Source organism: Cyanistes caeruleus, chromosome 11, assembly GCF_971803275.1.
Source record: "Cyanistes caeruleus chromosome 11, bCyaCae1.hap1.1, whole genome shotgun sequence".
NCBI classification, from domain to species: Eukaryota; Metazoa; Chordata; class Aves; order Passeriformes; family Paridae; genus Cyanistes; species Cyanistes caeruleus.
In genome coordinates this window covers 21752181-21770098 of record NC_141711.1, presented here as the reverse complement: position 1 = coordinate 21770098, position 17918 = coordinate 21752181, and the positions used below count along the sequence as shown (strand labels likewise).

The window sequence follows — 17918 nt, the reverse complement described above, 5'->3', positions numbered from 1 at the left end:
TTAAAAACAATGCAGGGCCTGGTTTTCTTTATGTACTTCAGCAGCTCTCCCAGCTCACATTCATCTTGCCCATTGTGAGCTGTTTCAACACAGAACTCCATTAAAACTAGTCATTTCAATGTTATTGGGAGCCTTTCTGCAGGCTGCAGGAGGAGACTCAAGGAGAAGGACACCCCTGGAGCACAGGTGACATCCACACCTGGCTGGTGGTGTTCTCCATGCAGGAGCCTCCCTGGCAGGATTAGGGCTGGAAAAGGGAGGGATTTCTGTTCCCCAGGAACTGGAGGAACCCACAGACGAGTGTTGGGGCGCATCTGTGCTCTTCATGCTGTGAATACTGTGTTCCCTTCTGTTGGGATGTTCTGCCACCCCCCAGCTCAGCTGCTTCGCCCCAAGCTGTAGCTCCTCAGTCGCCTGCCAATCCCTGTCCCAGCCCTGCCTCTTCACCCTGAAATGTTCCCTGTGCCTCCCCCCTGGGCTGTCAATCCTGCGTTATGCCTTTCCCCTTGAGTGCCAATCCACCCCGATTCCTGTCCCTTGTTCCAGCAGGTTCCCTGTCAATCCCCCCTTGTGCCAACCCCCGGCTTAGCCTCCCCTTTGGAATTCCCCCAAACCACGACGCCCCAGTGGATTGTTTCTCTGCTTGTCAGTCTGTGTCCCCTCCCTGTGTTTCGCCATTTGTTAGAGCATGGTAAACCCCACCTTCTGTACCTCCCCGGCTCTCCCTGATTTGCTGAGAAGTTGAAACCTCCCCCTAATCCTCCCCAGGATAAGAGTCCTCCCCCAGGCTCGGTCCCTGTTTTCTGTCCTTGTGTGTTTCGGGGAAGGGGCTGCTCCCTGGAGCCCAGCTAAAGATCTGCCTCCTCATTCCTGGCCTCCAGCCTTGGTGCTGACAGCTCTAGCGTGTCGTAGAGCATCGGCTGTGAGGCGGATCTGGGCTCGGGCTGCTCCCGAGGTGTGTCCCTGTCCCGAGGTGTGTCCCGCTCCCGGGGTGGTGCCGTGGTGCTGAGCTGGCCTGCCTGCCTGCCGCTGCCCATCCGCGCTCGCCGCCTTTCTCGTGTGCAGCTGCAGCCCGCCCCCGCCCGCTTTGATCTGAGCTGCCGTCCCCGGGCAGGAGGAGGCTGGCGAGGGAGGAGGGAGGAAAGGAAGCGATGCTTTGACAGCTCCTTTCTGACGGTAACAGGGCAGAGCTGCTCCTTCTCCCCGCTCTGCTCTCCACAGCCTTTAGAGACGGGCGGAATTCAGCTCTGCCTTGAGGGGCTGCCCAGACAAGCTGGAAGGCTCAGGGTGTTCTGTAGGCTCTGCCCGTGGGGTAATGACTCTGTTTCAGGGTTATTTACTGTTTATTTCTTGGATATAATGACAGATAAATGTGGATTAATAGAATTAAAGGTTTGGTTTGAGGACATGAGGTAGCAAAGCATCAATTACTTTCTGGTGATTTTTGTTCTGTGAGTCATGCTCACTCAGGAAGCAGATCCATTTATTCAGCTGGTCCATGGGAACCTGTCACAGGCAAGCTCCCTCTGCTTGGAATGGGAAGGAATAAATGCTGCCTTTCCAGCATGAATAATTTTCACTTCTAAAATCGACACCATTTGATAGAGAGGTAATTTGGATTATAAGCAAGGTATGCCTTAACTAGGAGAAAATACTTGCTGAATGCAAAACACTGCTGCTTGCCAAAATTGGGGCCTTTTCCTGGTAAGGCTGGAGAACTGCAATCTAAGCACAAATGGTTTTTAGTACTTGAAAGCAAGTGCCAAGCCTTATGGATTGACAGTTCCTCAATCTTATGAACTGTACAGGTCTAACCTCTAAGGGTCTCACGTCTTTAATGACGGGGTTTTGATACAAAATCAAAGCTCAGATCATTGGTATCCTGCATAGTATTTACCACAAGAGCTTTATACTTACTTAATTTTCAAGTTTCCTATTTTTAAAAGAATTTGAAGCATTCATTAGAAACTAAATCATGATGAACAAAAAGCCCCAAACCAAAGAGAGCAAAGCAGGCAGGGAACACGGGGAGGGGGAGGAAAGGAGCGAAGTGCAAGTTGAGAGCACAGAAATAAACCTGGTGCATAATTCTGCTATGGAGAGATTAGTGATAGCTTTTCTGTGAGATCCCACCCCCTGGCTCCACTGAAAGGTCTTTTGTTCAAAGTCAGTGCATTTACTCAGCAATATCCCAGCCAGGGCTCCTGAAGAAGCAAGGTGGGCAGGAGAAAGAGCAGGGAAGAGATTGCCCTTGAAAGGCAGACTCACTCTGGGTGCTCACTCCTGGCCAGGGACCCTGCCCAGAGCCATCCCCTGCCCACTGGAGCCTTGAGGGGCAGCTCTCCAGCTGGGCCAAGCTGTGCCAGCAGCTGCAGCCGTGCTGGGGAGCCTTAGCCACTCTGGGCCCTGCTGTGCAGGAGGGTCTCTGTGTGCCAGCAGCAGCTGGGGGCCTCAGGCACCTCCTCTCTCCACAGGAATGTGTCTGCTGCTCCAGCGTCCTGGCCAAGAATGAGCAACTCTGCCTCATCCCCAGGAAGCCCAGAGACCATGTGGTTTGGCAGCTGTCAGACATGGCCTCAAAAGCAGGAGTCACCCTGGAAAGCAGAGCACCAGCTCTCCCTGCCTCCCCTATGGTACCCTGGCCCAACTGTGATGTCGATTTCCCCCTGAGATCCTCCTCCCCTCCTGAGCCGGCCACCCTGGTTCAGCTAGGACTAAAAGTGGGCCATGGCAGGCCTTGGGCCAGCAACAGCTTTGGGCATCTGCTCTTGGCTAGAAATAACACCTGTTGCCTATGGGTAAGAACCAGAAGCAGTTTTCCAGCTGTTTTCCCTTCAACAGGAAGGGCTGAACATTCTTCCCATGCCCTGTCTCCTCCTTTGCTCTTTTGATTTTCATACAGCTGGGTGCTGGCTGAATATCTTCAAAGAACTTTTTAACTCTGCATGTTTTACCCTACCTACTAGGCGACAAAAAGTTCTTCAGTTTAGATTTCACTTTTAGTGTGGTTGTGACGTAAATGACGGGCTAGGAGACCTTCTGCTCCTGTTTCCAAGTCTTTATTAAAGAGGAAAGGGCCCAGAGGTGGGGGCTTGGGGTGCACGCCACCTCTGCTGCTCCCAATGGTTGACGTCCAGGAGGAGGATCACACAGACCTGTCGTCATTAGCCGTCGGCAGGACTGGAGTCTCTATCCTTGCAGGGGTTGTCTGGAGACCTCCGTTTTGGCTCGATAGTCCAGGGGAGTCTTCCTGCTCGAGTGCTCCTTAGGTCGTGGAGACCAGTTCATTGGGCTGAGACCGGCGTATCCAGCCTCCTCGGGTCCTTGCTGCCTCCACAGGGTGGTTTCTAGGTGTTCTCTGAGAGTGGATGTTCTCCAGGACGGTCTTTATTCGCAGGTTACCACCTGTGAATGATGATTTTAATACACGCACGTGCGCAAATCCTTACGGGGAATGCGGAAGTGTATTCTGGGGAGCAGCGACCAAACTACTGGACGAGTTGGAAGAGAACAAGAGGGGTACAAATGACAAATGAGTAAAAAAAAACTTTTAACAATGAACCTTTTGAGCTGACAACACCAAGCACCTCAACCAGGGACATAAACCGGGATTGGAACAGCAACATGGGTAAACAAACATTTAATTTGAACGTTGTTTTTTGTTTATAACAGTTGGGCCACTCAAATTTTGAGCATTTTGCATTTCCTTTTTCCTTAATACCTGCAAAATGTTCATCTGGACGTGCAAATTAACTGAATTAATGAGATTCACCTCAAAGCCCAGAAGAGAATCTAGCACAAAATATTCTCCCTGTGTGCTGCCCAGCAAGAAACATTCAGAGGAAAATACGGTGGCAGTTGAGGTTCGTGGAACTCCCAGAATCCTGAGCCTGCAGAGGAGGCAAACACAGCCTGGCAGTGGCTGAGGGGAATTCTCCGCACAGACTCCTCGGAAAGAGTGTCAGTTCAGGAGGGGAAAGCTTTTAAACCTTTCCTTTACGTTTCTCCTGTGCTAAAATGTAAGGCTTCTCCTTACATGTACAGAGAAGATACTGAGCTGCAAACAATTCTCCATTCCTCACCAAAGCTGCTCAGGTGCTGGACTTGAAGAGCAAAACCAAATGTGGTCAGAAATTTCCCATCAAAGCCCATTTGCAGAGAAACCTCACCACTTGTCAGCAAATATTTATTAGCACCAGTTCACTGAAGGGGCTGCTCCTTTTTTGTCCCAGAGAGAATATTAGAACCATTTGCTCTTGACAGGACTCCTTGGATAGCCCCCAGAGCTGGCTCCTCACCACACCTTGCCTGGGCTGTTCTTGCAGCCTGGTAGCACCACCTCTGACTTTGCCACCCTGTCCAGACCTTGGGCACGGCTGGTGCCACAGTCCCCTCTGGTGCCATGGTCCCCCCTGGTGCCACGGTCCCCTCCTGGCTCGTGGCGTGTCCCTGCTGCTGGAGGAGCCCTGCTCGTGCTGCTGCCTGTGTTCAACAAGGCCGGGGTGCTACTCCCCAGCCAGAGACTAAAGTCACTGCTTTGGGCAGCTCATTGAAAAGAATTTAACACTTCCTCATCTCTATCACAGACCTCTTAAAACCCACATAGCAGCAGCATAAAGTCACCTCATCTACAGAGGTGAGGAGGCCTGAGCAAACAGAAGATCGGCTTTCAAGCACACTGGGTTTTTAATTTAGTGGAATCACTCAGTCGTTCACAAGCCTTACTTGTCAAACTGGACTGTGCCATGCTCTTGTCTTGCTCGTGTTAGAGAGGAGCCAGGGAGAAATTAGTTAAGAAACCAGAAACACTGGGGGTGCTCAGGCTTGGCTGACAAATGGATCGATCAGGGTGGCACCTGCCCGCTTTGCCCGCATCCCTTTCCTGCCAGACAAAGGCGAACACGGCTCCGCTGTGGGCACCATGGAAAAATAAACGGTTTGGATCTGTGATCCCTTCTAGATTGGGAACAGAACATGGATTATCAGAAAGCCCTGGCACATGGCGGCTTGAGATCCATGGAGAATGCTGGAGGCAAGTTCTCAATATCCCCTTCTGCACAGAATAATCAGAGTCAATGTGGGCAGAGCTCACTCTCATGCCATTTCCCTTAAGGGTCTGAAGGTTGGTGGATTGTGGAAACCTCACCCTGCTCCCTTCTGAAGCCCTGAGTGATCCCACAGCATCGCTGTCCGTGGGAAGAAGGAGCATTTTGCTGTCAATCTTCTTCCTGTGTGCAATGCCAGTGTCTCCTTCCGTGTGCTCTCTGCAGCCACGGAGAGGAGCAGAGAGGGAAGGGGCCAGGCCCAGGGCTGTGCCTTGCACGGCTCCTTTGCTGGCCCCAGGGTGCCCGAGGATCTCCTACATAGACATGGGAGCTCTTCTGTCCTGCCTTTTATGTAGCCAAGCTTTTTGGTGAAGGTGATCTGGCTTCCCAACTCATGTCCAGGACTGAGCCTCTGGGAGATGCTGAGGGTAGATGAAAGCCTTTCCCCCGGGGAGAGCAGCCAGCTCAGAGCCCAAAAGTCCAGCTGGCAGAGATGACAGAAATTTCTGTGTCTGTTGAGTTACAGGTGTGTCTGCAGGGAGGACTTTCCCAGCTCCTTTTCTGGATACTTCACACAAGCCCGGCTCCCATCGCAGGGGTGAGTGGTGTGTCCGTGCTGACCCCACAGGCTGAACACTGGTTTGTGGGATCCACTGCTGGGAAGTAGAAATATTTTTCTCTTATGTCCCCCAGCAAGAAAGAACACAGCTACAGGACACAAGAAACCTCATGAACCATCCAGTACCATGCAGCAAATCCTTAAAGAAATGCTGCAGGGAGAACAAGGTGGGTCCATGTCCTTCAGCCTACACCTGAGATTTAGCAGCCAGGGGCTTTCTCTGCACATCTGGACACGCCGTGCCCGGCACAACAGGAAAAGATCCATGGCAACCTCGCTGCCCTGCTGCTGATTTCACGGCCTGCAGGGCTGTTTCCCAGCCTGGCCTGGCTGCAGCTTCTCCCCAGCCTCTGCAGGAAGGCGTTTGGTATCAGTGGGCAGGGACACCAAAGTGCACCACAGACAGTGCACACCCTGAGATCCCCTGCAATTTCCTGTCCTCAGGGTAAACCAGCAATGATGGCTGTTCGGAGAAGGGAGGGCCCTGGCCAATCCCAAAAGTTGATATGATTTCCTGATCCTAATCCATGACTTTGACAAGCATTCCCTCCTGAAGATGCCACCTCCTGTCTGTGGGACAGTTCCATCTGATCCAGCTGTAAAATGTTCCTTCTCTAGAGTGTAAGAATCCAAAAATGAAGAGACATTTCTCTATTTGTCCTATTCTCCAAAAAATTATTAATCCTATTTGTCACTGACAGAAAAGCTTCCAAATGCCCCTGAGTAAACCAAGATTTATAAAAAATAAAGTAAAAAGTAGTAGAATGTTTATTGTGCCACTGAAGTGAAGAATGTAGATTTTAGAGTGTTTAATACATAGAGTAAAGATGGAAGAAAAAAACCGTAGTTTTTAGCTTTCCTTCTACCTTCTTCATGATTCTGCAGTTTTTAAGAGCACAGAGAGTGATTGGTCGCAGTTCTAGTTAAGTAAGTAAATATAGAAAATTTATTTGTTAGTATATAAAAACAGTGCACATGTCTGTAGTTAATAGAGTGAAAATAAAGATGAGACAGCTGAGTAGTTCAGGGCGATTTTGTACCATCAAAGCCCAAAGTATGCCAGGTTGTAGTGATTTGAACTTGTGTAGAACGTCTGGAAAGACCTGCCAATTTTTGTGATAAAATCCTAATAAACCCAAAAAACAAGATCCTAATGAGCTTTAGAGTTTTCTTCAGACCCGGAGAACTGAAAGAAGCAGGACTCCCTGTGAGGGAGTATCCTGAAAGAGCTCAGCCCAGAAAGGACTGAGAAATCCAGGAGTGAGGAGAAGTGCAGAAAACATGCAGCAGAATCAGAGAAAAACAGATTAAAAAATACAGAGAAGGACCAGAAAGCTGTGCTGAAGGTGGTGTTTCCCAGATGTTATAAATTTGTATTGTGATACTGGCTTTCGCAGATGAATATTATATATTAAATACTTTTTAGCTATGCTAACAAGTCTTAAGTTTAAAAGAATTTCCTAGGTACAAGGCAAGGAAACCCCAGAGGGCAAGGACACTGGAGCCCAAGTTGTTATCAGGAGAACAATAGAACCCAAACTGTTATCAGCGGAAGATATGAAGACCAGCTGCCCTCAGGGGAAGGATGAGGGGCCCGGACTCTTATCACAAGTGACCATGTGCAAAAGAAAGGAAACCAAACTCCAAAATAATGCTCATCAGCAAGAATAATGATGACCAGCAAAAGTAAATGCTGACCAGCAGAAAATAAAAATTGTACAAAAGCATGATCTAAGAAGGCGGAACCAGGGAGGGGACGCTTTGAATATGCATTAAATCTTCACAGCAGGGGGGGATAAAAGGAGTGTTCCTGAGATACCAGGTGTGTTCCTGGCAAGGCACCAGGGCACCCGGCCGTTTTAACCCTTTGCTTTATTTCTTTTGTCTCCTAATTGTCTTTTGTTTATATTAAATTCTTTTTATAATTTATTAGGTGAATCTCGTTTTTAAGATGGAGGAAGCAGTGGCTCATGTGCAGCCTCTGCTGCAGGAAGGGAGGCCATGCCAGGCACAGTCCCAGGAGGTAATTGCTGTGCCCCTAGGCCTGAGCCCTGCTACAGGAGATACTGGAGACATCCAAACACATGGATGGGATGCTGAGTGATCTGGACAGACACCGTGGTGGGTGCATTTCCCTCAGCAGCCGGGGCCTTTCTCTGCACATCTGGACACGCAGACACGCAGTGCCTCACAGGAATCTCGCAGTACCACGCTGTTGAGGGTTAGGTGTCCTTTTTTTTGTTTTGTTTAGTGTTCTGGCCTGCCCATGGAATTTTTGCCCATTATGTGCTGGGACAACCTAACTACCGGTACTTAGGGGTGCTCGACAAAGGACAAAGAGTGGCCAGGCCCGGATGGGGGTGGGGGGGGGGGAAGGTGGCAGAAAAGGAGGGTGGGGACAGTTTTTGGGCTGTCCTTCGGTTTCAGGGAAGGACGTTCGTTTTGCTGGGTCATGGAGCTGCTGCGGTGGGGAGAAGGGATCACCAGGCGTCACCCAGACGGAGTTGCTGCTGCTTCTCCTTCTTCCCTCTTCGTTGGTGGCCTCGCACCCCCTGTCCTGCCGGGACGTGTGGCAGTGCCAGCCACCGCCACAGAGCTGCTGATCCACCTCAGCCACCAGCCCAGGATCTCATCTCGTCCCTGCTGTTCCAGCTGACTGTTCCTCAGAGCCCTGCAGGAGCACCGGGACTGCCCGCCCGAGGGGGTTTGTGAAAACAAAGCCTCTCATCCATCCTGTAATAAATATAGTTATGAATAAAAATTCGGAAAGACCTAAATAAATATATCTGTACTTATAATAACATGAGAAGATATAAAATACAGTGTGGCCAGAAAGTCTTTTCCCAGATCTAGTCGCAAATTCCCATTCAGGAGATAACAATACAAGCAGAAACCCAGATAAAGATCCTAGCTGGCGCCCATCAACCGAAGAGAATGGGCAGGACATGGGCCATCAAGCTAACAAAGAAACGAGCTCGGAGGAGATACCCATCTCCAGACCTGAACATCCCACCTGGCCGACCACTGTTGGGGAAGCAATCAGGTTGACAAAGGAACGAGCTCAGAGGAGATGCCCATCGCTGGACTAGGACACCCCACCCAGCAAACCACTATTGAAAAAGCAATCAGACTGGACAAAGGGAAGAGCCCAACCAAGATATTCATCGGCTCCAACCCGGATCCCACTACTCCACCCTGATGGCCCGAACCAAAATGAAATCAAGAATCTCTTTACATATGAGGAGACTCTGCCCTGACACCTGTTAACTCTATTCTCCAATGCCAGGAAATCCATTCACCCAACAATCAAGGACCTTTGGTGAATGGTGCCTGCTTGGAATTTTGGCCTCAGGACACAAAACCCCTATAAAAACCCTGGACATTCTATCCTCTGTGTGGATTTGGGTAAATCTGTACCTCTGGGTATAGACCCCTGTCCACCCAGCGCTGCGCTGATCTATTTTATTGTGGTTTTTATTTTCCCCCGTTTGTGATTTAATGGTTTTATAATAAATTGTTGTCTATATTAATCATATTTTGCCGTTGCATTTATAACAATCCCTCTCAGCCAAGAAAGCTGTCACGCGGTCCCTGCTTCTGTTTTCTTGTTAATGCTGTAGTTGCTGTTGTTTGTTCGCCTGGTTACACTAGTTATTCCTATCCCCAGAATCTCTGCCTGAAAGCCCCTTGATTTCAAAATTTTAATAATTCGGAGGAAGGGGGGGGTCTACATTCTTTCATCCCAAGGGAAGCTTCTGCTCTCCCTAGCAGACACCTGTCTTCTAAAACGGAGACACACGCACAGCAGGAAGGGATCCATGGCAGCCTTGCTGCCCCACTGCTGCTGTCATGCCATGCAGAGCTGTTTCCCAGCCTGGCCTGGCTGCTGCTTCTCCCCAGCCTCTGCAGGAAGGCATCTGGCATCAGCTGGCAGAGAGCCCCAAGTGCACCACAGGCCATGCACGCCCTGAGGTCCCCTGCAATTTCTCAGTCTCTGGGTAGATCAGGAGGGGCAGCTTTAAGCAGAGGGAGAGTCTTGTGTAAACCCAAAGAGCCTTGGAATTTTCCTGATCTGGAAATCATGACAAAGACATGGATGTGTCTTTGACAAATATTACTTCCTGAAGAAGTCACCACCTCAATGGGCAGTAGTTCCATCTGATCCAGCTGTGCTTCTTTCTCCACAGATGGACCAGAAGTCTTTGCAGAAGGCAGAACTTCCTGCAGAATGCAATGGCTTTGTGCCAGATCCCACTACACGAATGGAGGAGATACCTGACAGTGCCACAGAAGGTGATTGCTGTGCCAGACTCAGCCAGGCTGAGCGGTCCTGCTGGGGTCCCTCCGTGTGAGACACATCCTGAAACCTGGGAGTGGCTGCAAGGGGTGACCATGGTGGGGAAAGGGCAGAGAGGGAGGCCAGGGCTCCAGTGTGTCCTGACAGGGCCTGGCTCTGTCCCCTTGGGCTGGAAGAGCTGTCGCAGAGCAGGGAGGGTCAGGGATGGCAGTGGCTGCTCGGGGATGGGTTTGACTTGTGTCCCTGGAAGAAGCCACTGCCCAAGCGGCTGCGCTATCCTTCTGGGCTCTGTTGGGGGGCACAGCCTGTGCCAAGGGGCAGCAAGGTGCCTGCAGGCCCCAGCTCTGGGGGAAACAGAGAAGGTCCAGGCATACCCAGCATGCTGCCTGCTCAGCAGTGGAGCACAGCATGAGCTCTCACTGCCCTTTGCTGTCACAGGTGTTATCACTGAAACAGGACTCTATATCAAGGATCCAGAGCACCTGGCAAGAACTGTCTGCCCCCAGGATGTCCGCAAATCCTGTATGATTGGCACAGTAGTGACAGTCTTCACTCTGCCACTTGTGCTTCTATGCTGCTATTTTGGGATTCAGAAACTGTACAAGATGATTCAGTAATTTGTTGATTTTTCTCTCCAGTTTTCATAAAACTCTGCACTTAGCACTGGTAGCCTAACTCATAGTCATGCTGCTGTGCACTTGTGGGTGGTTGTCCCAAGGACTCTGCTGAGAGTTCTGCTGCTGCCCAGGCCTTTCTTTGGCCTTTTAATCCTGGGCCTTGTCCTGGGGAGCCCGCTCGGGCTGCAGCCAGTGCTGGCTGCCACTGAGGCTGCCTGGCCAAGAGCAGCCCCAGGAGCAGCAGGCAGAGGCAAAGCAAGGTGGGCAGGAGGAAAAGCAGGGATGAGATTGCCCTTGAAAGGCAGAGGCACTCTGGGGCCTGCTCCTGGCCAGGAACCCTGCCCAGAGCCATCCCCTGCTCGCTCGGGCCTTGAAGGTGTCAGGAAATTTAATCCACAAACACCAGTGGTTTATATCCAAAAAGCAGACAGAGACAAGTCCTTTATTTGAATAAAGGGAGAGGCCATGGGCCATTCCCCTGGGGTCTCTCAAATTTTTGGAAGACGTAGCCTCCTTTGTATTCTAATTTCTCGGTCATGTGTCCCTTTCTCTTTCCCCATTGGCTGAGGTACTTGAGAGGTACAGATTTCCTGGAATACCTGTGAAGCACAAAACTTTAAAAATTTTAGATTTTGGAAAAGCCGGAGTTTTAATTAAGATCTGGCATTCCTGGAATTTCCAACTGAAAACAAACAGAGGGAACATGCTAAAACCATGGGCAAACGGGGAGGCCTTATCAAGACTAGAAGATGGAGGCACTGACTCAGTTTGGCTTAAGAAAGAAAATAGAAAACCTGATAAAAACAATAGTAAATCAAAAAGGCTCACTACAACAAGAAACTAAGAGCCCAGACAGACGCCCATCTAGCCTGTTTGTTGTCTTTGCCTGAAAGGTAGGAAAGTCAAGATGCATTCCTTTCTCCCTTTCAGGACCTCTACTCATAAAAAGACCACTGACTTACTTCATCAAACAAACCACACATGCTTAATTGCCTTTTTCCTCATTTACATGAGATGCAGAGAGTGGGTGGTAGCTGAGTTATGAATATGTATTTGTATTCGTTACTTTTGTAAATAAAAGTCTATAATCACCTGTATTCAGGACCACATGCATTTTAGGTATGACCCAGCACTAGTCCAGTGCTCTCAAGAACTCTAAGAGGATCCCAGGACTGCTATCTATGAAGAAACCTCTTATAACCCTGTAGATCCCACTGCCCCTTCTTTTCCCCATGGATGCCTTCACTCCCTTTTTTGATCTCCCTCTGCCCTGGCCTAGCCCGTTCCTTAGTTCTTGTAGAGACCCCAGGACCAGCCCAGCACCCTCCAGCCCCAGCTGGGACCAACATGGCCCTTCCTCTGTCCCTGAGCCCCCTGGCCCTGCCTTCTAAACAACACTGAAGGTGAGCCCATCTGCCAATGTAGGTGATGGCCCTTTCTTCTCTTCAAATAAATAGATGGAGCTGTTACCATAATGTCTGAGTTGTACCACTATCAAAGCCCACACAGCACTAGCCCTGGCTGAGCTCCATGTCCAGGAGCAGCCGGGGCTGACCACGGTGTGGGCAGGCAGGAGCCAGGCAGGGGCTGCTGTGACCAGCGGTGGGGCCCTGAGGAGTTGGGGGGAGACCATGCTGAGCTTCCCTGGGCTGAGGGCACGGTTTCTTCTGTGGCATCTCCAGGGCCTGCCCAGGAAAATGCTTCCATTGGCGTGCCCAGGCAAAGAGGGAACCATCTCTAGGGACGCAGCCTGACCAGCAACGTCAGCAGGCAAAACACAGTCTCTCCCCAGTTAACACACACTTGATAGGACCTAACCGGTGGGCCATCACCAATCCTGCAGGGTGCTGCACAGGCTCTGCTGCTCTGGGCAAGGACCAGAAGGGAAGGGAAGGGCCATGTAGCTCTGTGCCCCAATGGGGCTGACAAACAACACTGGAGGCACAAGAACCCAGCTGCAACTACACTTGATTTCCAGGTGAAAACACTCGGTGTAGCTGGGCTGGGCTTCCCTGTAAGGCACGTGGGGGCTTTGGAGTCCCCCATGAGGTGCATGGGAGGCTGGGGTCCCTTGTGTGACACACAGGGATACTTCAGGTTCCCTCTGAGGTATATGGAGGGCACTGGGGTTCCCTGTAAGTCATACAAGGGATTTGGAATCCTATGTGAGGCATGCAGGGGGTTTGGGATCTTTCCCAAGGTGTGCAGGGTGATGGGGTCTCTCCTGAGGTACATGAGGGGGGTTTGCATTCTTATTTGAGATGTGGAGAGGGCTGTGGGCTCCCATCAGCCTACTGGTGCTTTGTGTCCCTCCTGCTGCACACAGTGGGGCTGGAGTCTCTTCTGAGGCACTCAGGGGACGGGGTCCCTCCCGGAGTCCCTCCTGGGGCAGTCCGGCTTGGAGCTGCCACGGCCCAGGGGCACCCAGGGGCAGCCGCCGTGCCGGGATGGCAGGGCCGAGGGGCCGAGGTGGTTGCTGCACGGGCACGGCTCGGGCGGTGCTGAGCACCCCGAGACGAGGGGCCATGGCCTGCACTGCCTCCATCTGTGCTGGGAACACAGACAGCCCAGCCGGCAGAGCGGCGGCACCGGGCCCCAGCCAGCACAGAGGGGAACAGAACCGATGCCAGAGCAGCCGTGGGGCCTGCCCGGCTCTCCGGGCCTGTGGGCAGCCTGGGCGGGAGCGGCTCGCTCTGTGCCGCGCTCTCCCCACAGAACGGGGCTCCGAGTGAGCACCTTGGGAATGCTGAGGCGATTTGGGGCTGCAACTGAACTTGCCAGGGAGAGAAACAATTCGTAGGAGACTTCTTTAGGCCTTTTTAAAGAAGAACTGAGAAACAACTTCAAATCCCAGGCTAAATAGTGTGTGTTCTAATGTGTGCTGATTTTTTGAAAACGATTTGTTTGCAACTCCCTGTCAGGCCTGTGGTGCTGTCCCAGCCAGCACCAACACCCAGGAGCTCTGCTGTGTGCAGCACGGCTGGGACAAGGGAAACGAGTTCACATCCCTACAGATGCCCGCACTGCCTTCAGGGGTAACACGCAACAACAGTGTTCCAGCAAGAGCAGGCATTTTTACATACTCAGGACGGTGTGCTCTTGTGGTCCTGGTAGTGGATCAGAGAAAAAAGCCAAATTTGACAGACTGAACTTGACTGTAGGAGAGGGCTAGCTCAGTAGAGGGCCTGGGGACACAGTGACTGAGACACAGCAGTCTCCCCTGGCCCCTCTGCAGCTTTGTCCATTCCATGTCCATGTCCGTTCAGATGTGGCTCCCATAGCCTTACCCGACCGCCGTGCAGTGCCCAGTTCCCTAAGGCACAAAGGGATCTCAGGAAACGCTGTAAAATGTTCTCATCTGTGCTCCCTTTCCTGATAAGTTTCAGGGCAAGGTTTCTCCATTAGCTTGGCTGCATAAAATTTTGAAGCCCTCTGGGCGTCCCACAGGTATGTTCTCAGTGTCCCACGGAGGAATAAACATTGACAACCTGGCAGGAACCAGCTGACAGCAGCTTCTGTGACTGTTGAGTTACAGGTGTGTCTGCCGGGAGGACTTTCCCAGCTCCTTTGCTGATTGGTGTGCAGAAGCCCCACTTCCATCGCAGGGGTGAGTAGTGTCTCCCTGCTGACCCCACAGGATGAACACTGGTTTTGTGGGAACCACTGGGAAATGGAAATGTTTTCTGTTGAGGTCCTCCAAGAGAGAAGGACAAACGTACAGGAGTAAAGGAATCACTAGAGTCAAACAACATCTGGAAACAAATTGTGGAGGAAAGGGCCTGGTGGGTTCAGGTTCCTCAGCCTTCTCCTGAGACTCAGCAGCCAGGGGCTTTCTCTGCACATCTGGACACACCCTGCCTGACACAGCCCCCTGCTACTTTCACAGCCTGCAGAGCTGTTTCCCAGCCTGGCCTGGCTGCAGCTTCTCCCCAGCCTCCACAGGAAGGCATTTGGCATCAGCTGACAGGGAGCCCAAACTGCAGCACAGGCCATGCACACCCTGAGATCCCCTGCAATTCCCCAGTCTCTGAGCAGATCAGAAAGGGCAGCTGTTTGGAGGAGGGAGGGCCCTGGCCCAGGCCAAATAACCTGGGCACTTTCCTGGTCCCTGTCATTGATAAATACTGGGTCCTGAAGATGCCACCACCCAAATGGGGAACAGTTCCATATGATCCAGCTGGCTCCTTTCTTTCTCAAGACATGGACATACAGGTTCTGTGGAAGGCAGCATTTCCTGCAGGCAGCAGTCACTCGTCGGCAGCCTCTGCTGCAGGAAGGAATGGGATGGCACACATGAGTACGGGCCCAGACACAGGAGGTAATTGCTGTGCTGGGCTCAGCCCTCGGCGGGGCTGTGTGCCAGCAGCTCTACCCCCAGGGCCGGCCCTTGCACAGTGCGGTGGCAGCCAAAGCTGGAGGTGCCTCAGCTCCGAGGCCTCTGGAGCTCGTTCCCAGCCCTTGGGAAATGTGACTCATGCACCAACATCACTCCCTCTGCAGCTGCTCCCGGAGCTGGCCCTGAGTGCCCAGAGGCCCAAGACACAGGAGCAGGGAGTGGGAGCCCTGCTGAGAGCCCAGGGCCACAGCCAGCCCTGGCTCCCAACTGGGCAGGGCCTGTACTGGCTCCTGACAGGGTCTGGCTCTGTCCCCTTGGGCTGGGGGACCTGTCACAGAGCAGGGAGGGTCAGGGGTGGCTCTGGCTGCTCAGGGATGGCTTTGGCCTGAGTCCCTGGAAGGAGCCACTGCCCAAGTGGCTGCCCTGTCCCTGGGCTCTGCTCCCGGCCTTCTGGGCTCTGTTGGGGGGTACAGCCTGTGCCAAGGGGCAGCAAGGTGCCTGCAGGCCCCAGCTCTGGGGCAAACAGAGAACGTCCTGGCCGTATCCAGCATGCTGCCAGCTCAGCAGTGGAGCACAGTACGGGCTCTCACTGACCATTGCTGTCACAGGTGTTATCACTGAAATAGGAGTCTATGTCCAAGATCCAGTGCACCTCTCAAGAATTGTCTGCCCCAGAAAATCCAGAAATCCTGTATGATAGGCACAGTAGTGACACTGTTCACTCTGCTACTTGTGCTTGTATGCTGCTATTTTGGGATTAGAATGCTGTATAAGATAGCAAGTTGGTTTTTTTTTCCACAGTCATGCTGCTGTGAACTTGTGTGTAGTCAATGGTTGTCCAAATAACTCTGCTGAGAGTTCTGCTGCTGCCCAGGGTCTCTTAATTGGCCTCTTAATTTCTGGCCCTTGTCCTGGAGAACCTGCTCGGGCTGCAGCCAGTGCTGGCTCCCACTGAGGCTGCCTGGCCAAGAGCAGCTGCAGGAGCAGCAGGCAGAGGCAAAGCACGTTCACAATATTTGGCAATGCATTTCATGATAGTGTTAGAATTCAGGAGCGCGTAATCATTGAATGATTATATGATGGTGCTTTATTAAGAGCTCTGGGTGTCAGGGGTACATATACCCAAATCTGACCCAACTTGATTTTGAGCTGAACATGTTTTCATAGTCTATCATTATATAACTTACATATTAATTATTAAACTTACATTGTTCTATTGTATACACTGAATTTACCCAGCATGGATTTCTCGTGATCCCCCTCAAACCCCTAACATAGTTTCTCATGATTCTTTAAACAATAATTATATCTCATCACATCTAACAGTTATATCATTTATCATGTACTGACTGCACAGGTGCAGTTTCACATGATATTAGCAAGCACAAGTATTGAAAATCACTTAGACTATTCACCGAGTCTTCACAGAAGTATGGCGGACGTCATTTATTTCTATTTTTAGCACACTTTTATAGGGTCCGACAGTCTGCAGGCTTAACAAGATACTATTGGTTAATACATGTGGTTTACATTCTTTCCCCGATACACAAGGCTATTGTTTTTCTTTATTCTCACTGATCCAAGCGAGTTTCAAGGACACTGCTGTTAATATTGTCACCTGCATTAAAGGCTGGCTTGTGCAGACAGGCTTTTACTAAAATCTCATGCTTTTACTCTGTTAAAATGTTTTACTACAATCCCCCCTTTTTCTTTTTGCACAAACCAGGCTTTAGAAGCGATTAATTTTATACCTCTACAAAGACACGATAACATACAGCTTAAAACCACTATACCTATTAATACTATAAGTAAAATTCATCCCCCTTCCAGCACAAGAGACTTCAACCATCCAGTAATGCCCCAGCTGGCGAACCAACTTCCAATGGGGTCACTATCTTCTTTCAGGGCATGTAACCCATCCTGTAGCTGTTGTAGTTGTTTGTAGATTGAAACTGAATGGTCAGTAAGGTTCAAAGAGCACATGCCTTCAAACTCCTCACAACCATGTCCTTGTGCTAAGAGCAAGAAATCAATTGCAGTTTGATTTTGCAATATGGTGTGACATACACTACTTGCATCAGCTGAAAGTTCACTTAACATTGTTTATGTTAATTTCAGTTCTTTCCTGGTCCAACAAGCTAGTCTTTTAATAGTTGACAAGCCTTTAGCAGCAGCTGCTCCTGGAGTAAAAAGGAGGCTAGCTATATTATACTATGACCTCAAAAGTCTGGGTCTCTAACGTCATCCCATTGTAATTCATTCAGGCTTTGCTTTGACTGTTGGGTGTTTTTTATTTTACCAGCTACATTCAGCAACTGGCGTAAATTTGAATGGAACAAAGTAAGTTTCCCAAGGTAACAGGGTCCTTCATGTGGACTAGCAGGAATTCCACTCCATGCTCTATCTCCACAGATTAAGAATATTGCAGTAGGTAATCGCCTTGGTAATCGCCCTGTGAAATTGCACCTTTAATAAAAGGCCTTACTTGCGGTGTTAGTGATAAGATCAACTATAGGGTTAACTGTAGCTGAGTGTTGGATTACTTTGCTGAAGTGGCTTTCTGTCGGGGGTTCAAACATTATTCATCCACCTGAGGTATTGGTGGAGCCTAACAAGTCCAATTCTTCTGAGGGCCCTATGGTAGCATTGAGAACTTTGATAATTTTTGCTTGCCAGCAGGTTTCAAGTTGTCTTGATGTGAGGCCAACAGTGCGATTGCAGTCTTGCAACATTGCCAATTGATCCAATCGAATTTCATTACTAACTAAACTTCTAAAAGTTTGAGGATCCCATTCAGGGACTCCTATGAGACAGGTGTGGAAAGGATCTCTGGGTGTGGCTAGGCTTAAACACATTGATTTTTGGCCAGTTCAATGTGCTAGAGTGACCCATGTGTTCTGTCACTTTTGGATGATAGTTAGCAGACAGTTGTTCAGGATTATACACAGCACAATTACCATAAGCAGTGTGTTCCATGCAAATGACACCATGCTTGCAGAATCAC

At 50.5% G+C, this 17918-nt stretch overlaps 1 long non-coding RNA gene across 1 annotated transcript; it reads left to right on the top strand.

The window, feature by feature from the left end:
- The first annotated feature begins 775 nt into the window (after positions 1–775).
- LOC147651126 (uncharacterized) lies at positions 776–7295 on the top strand. Its single transcript, XR_015275104.1, has 4 exons — positions 776–973; positions 2475–5032; positions 5572–5643; positions 5739–7295. It is a non-coding gene; the product is annotated as an uncharacterized LOC147651126 (long non-coding RNA).
- Positions 7296–17918: the final 10623 nt, after the last annotated feature.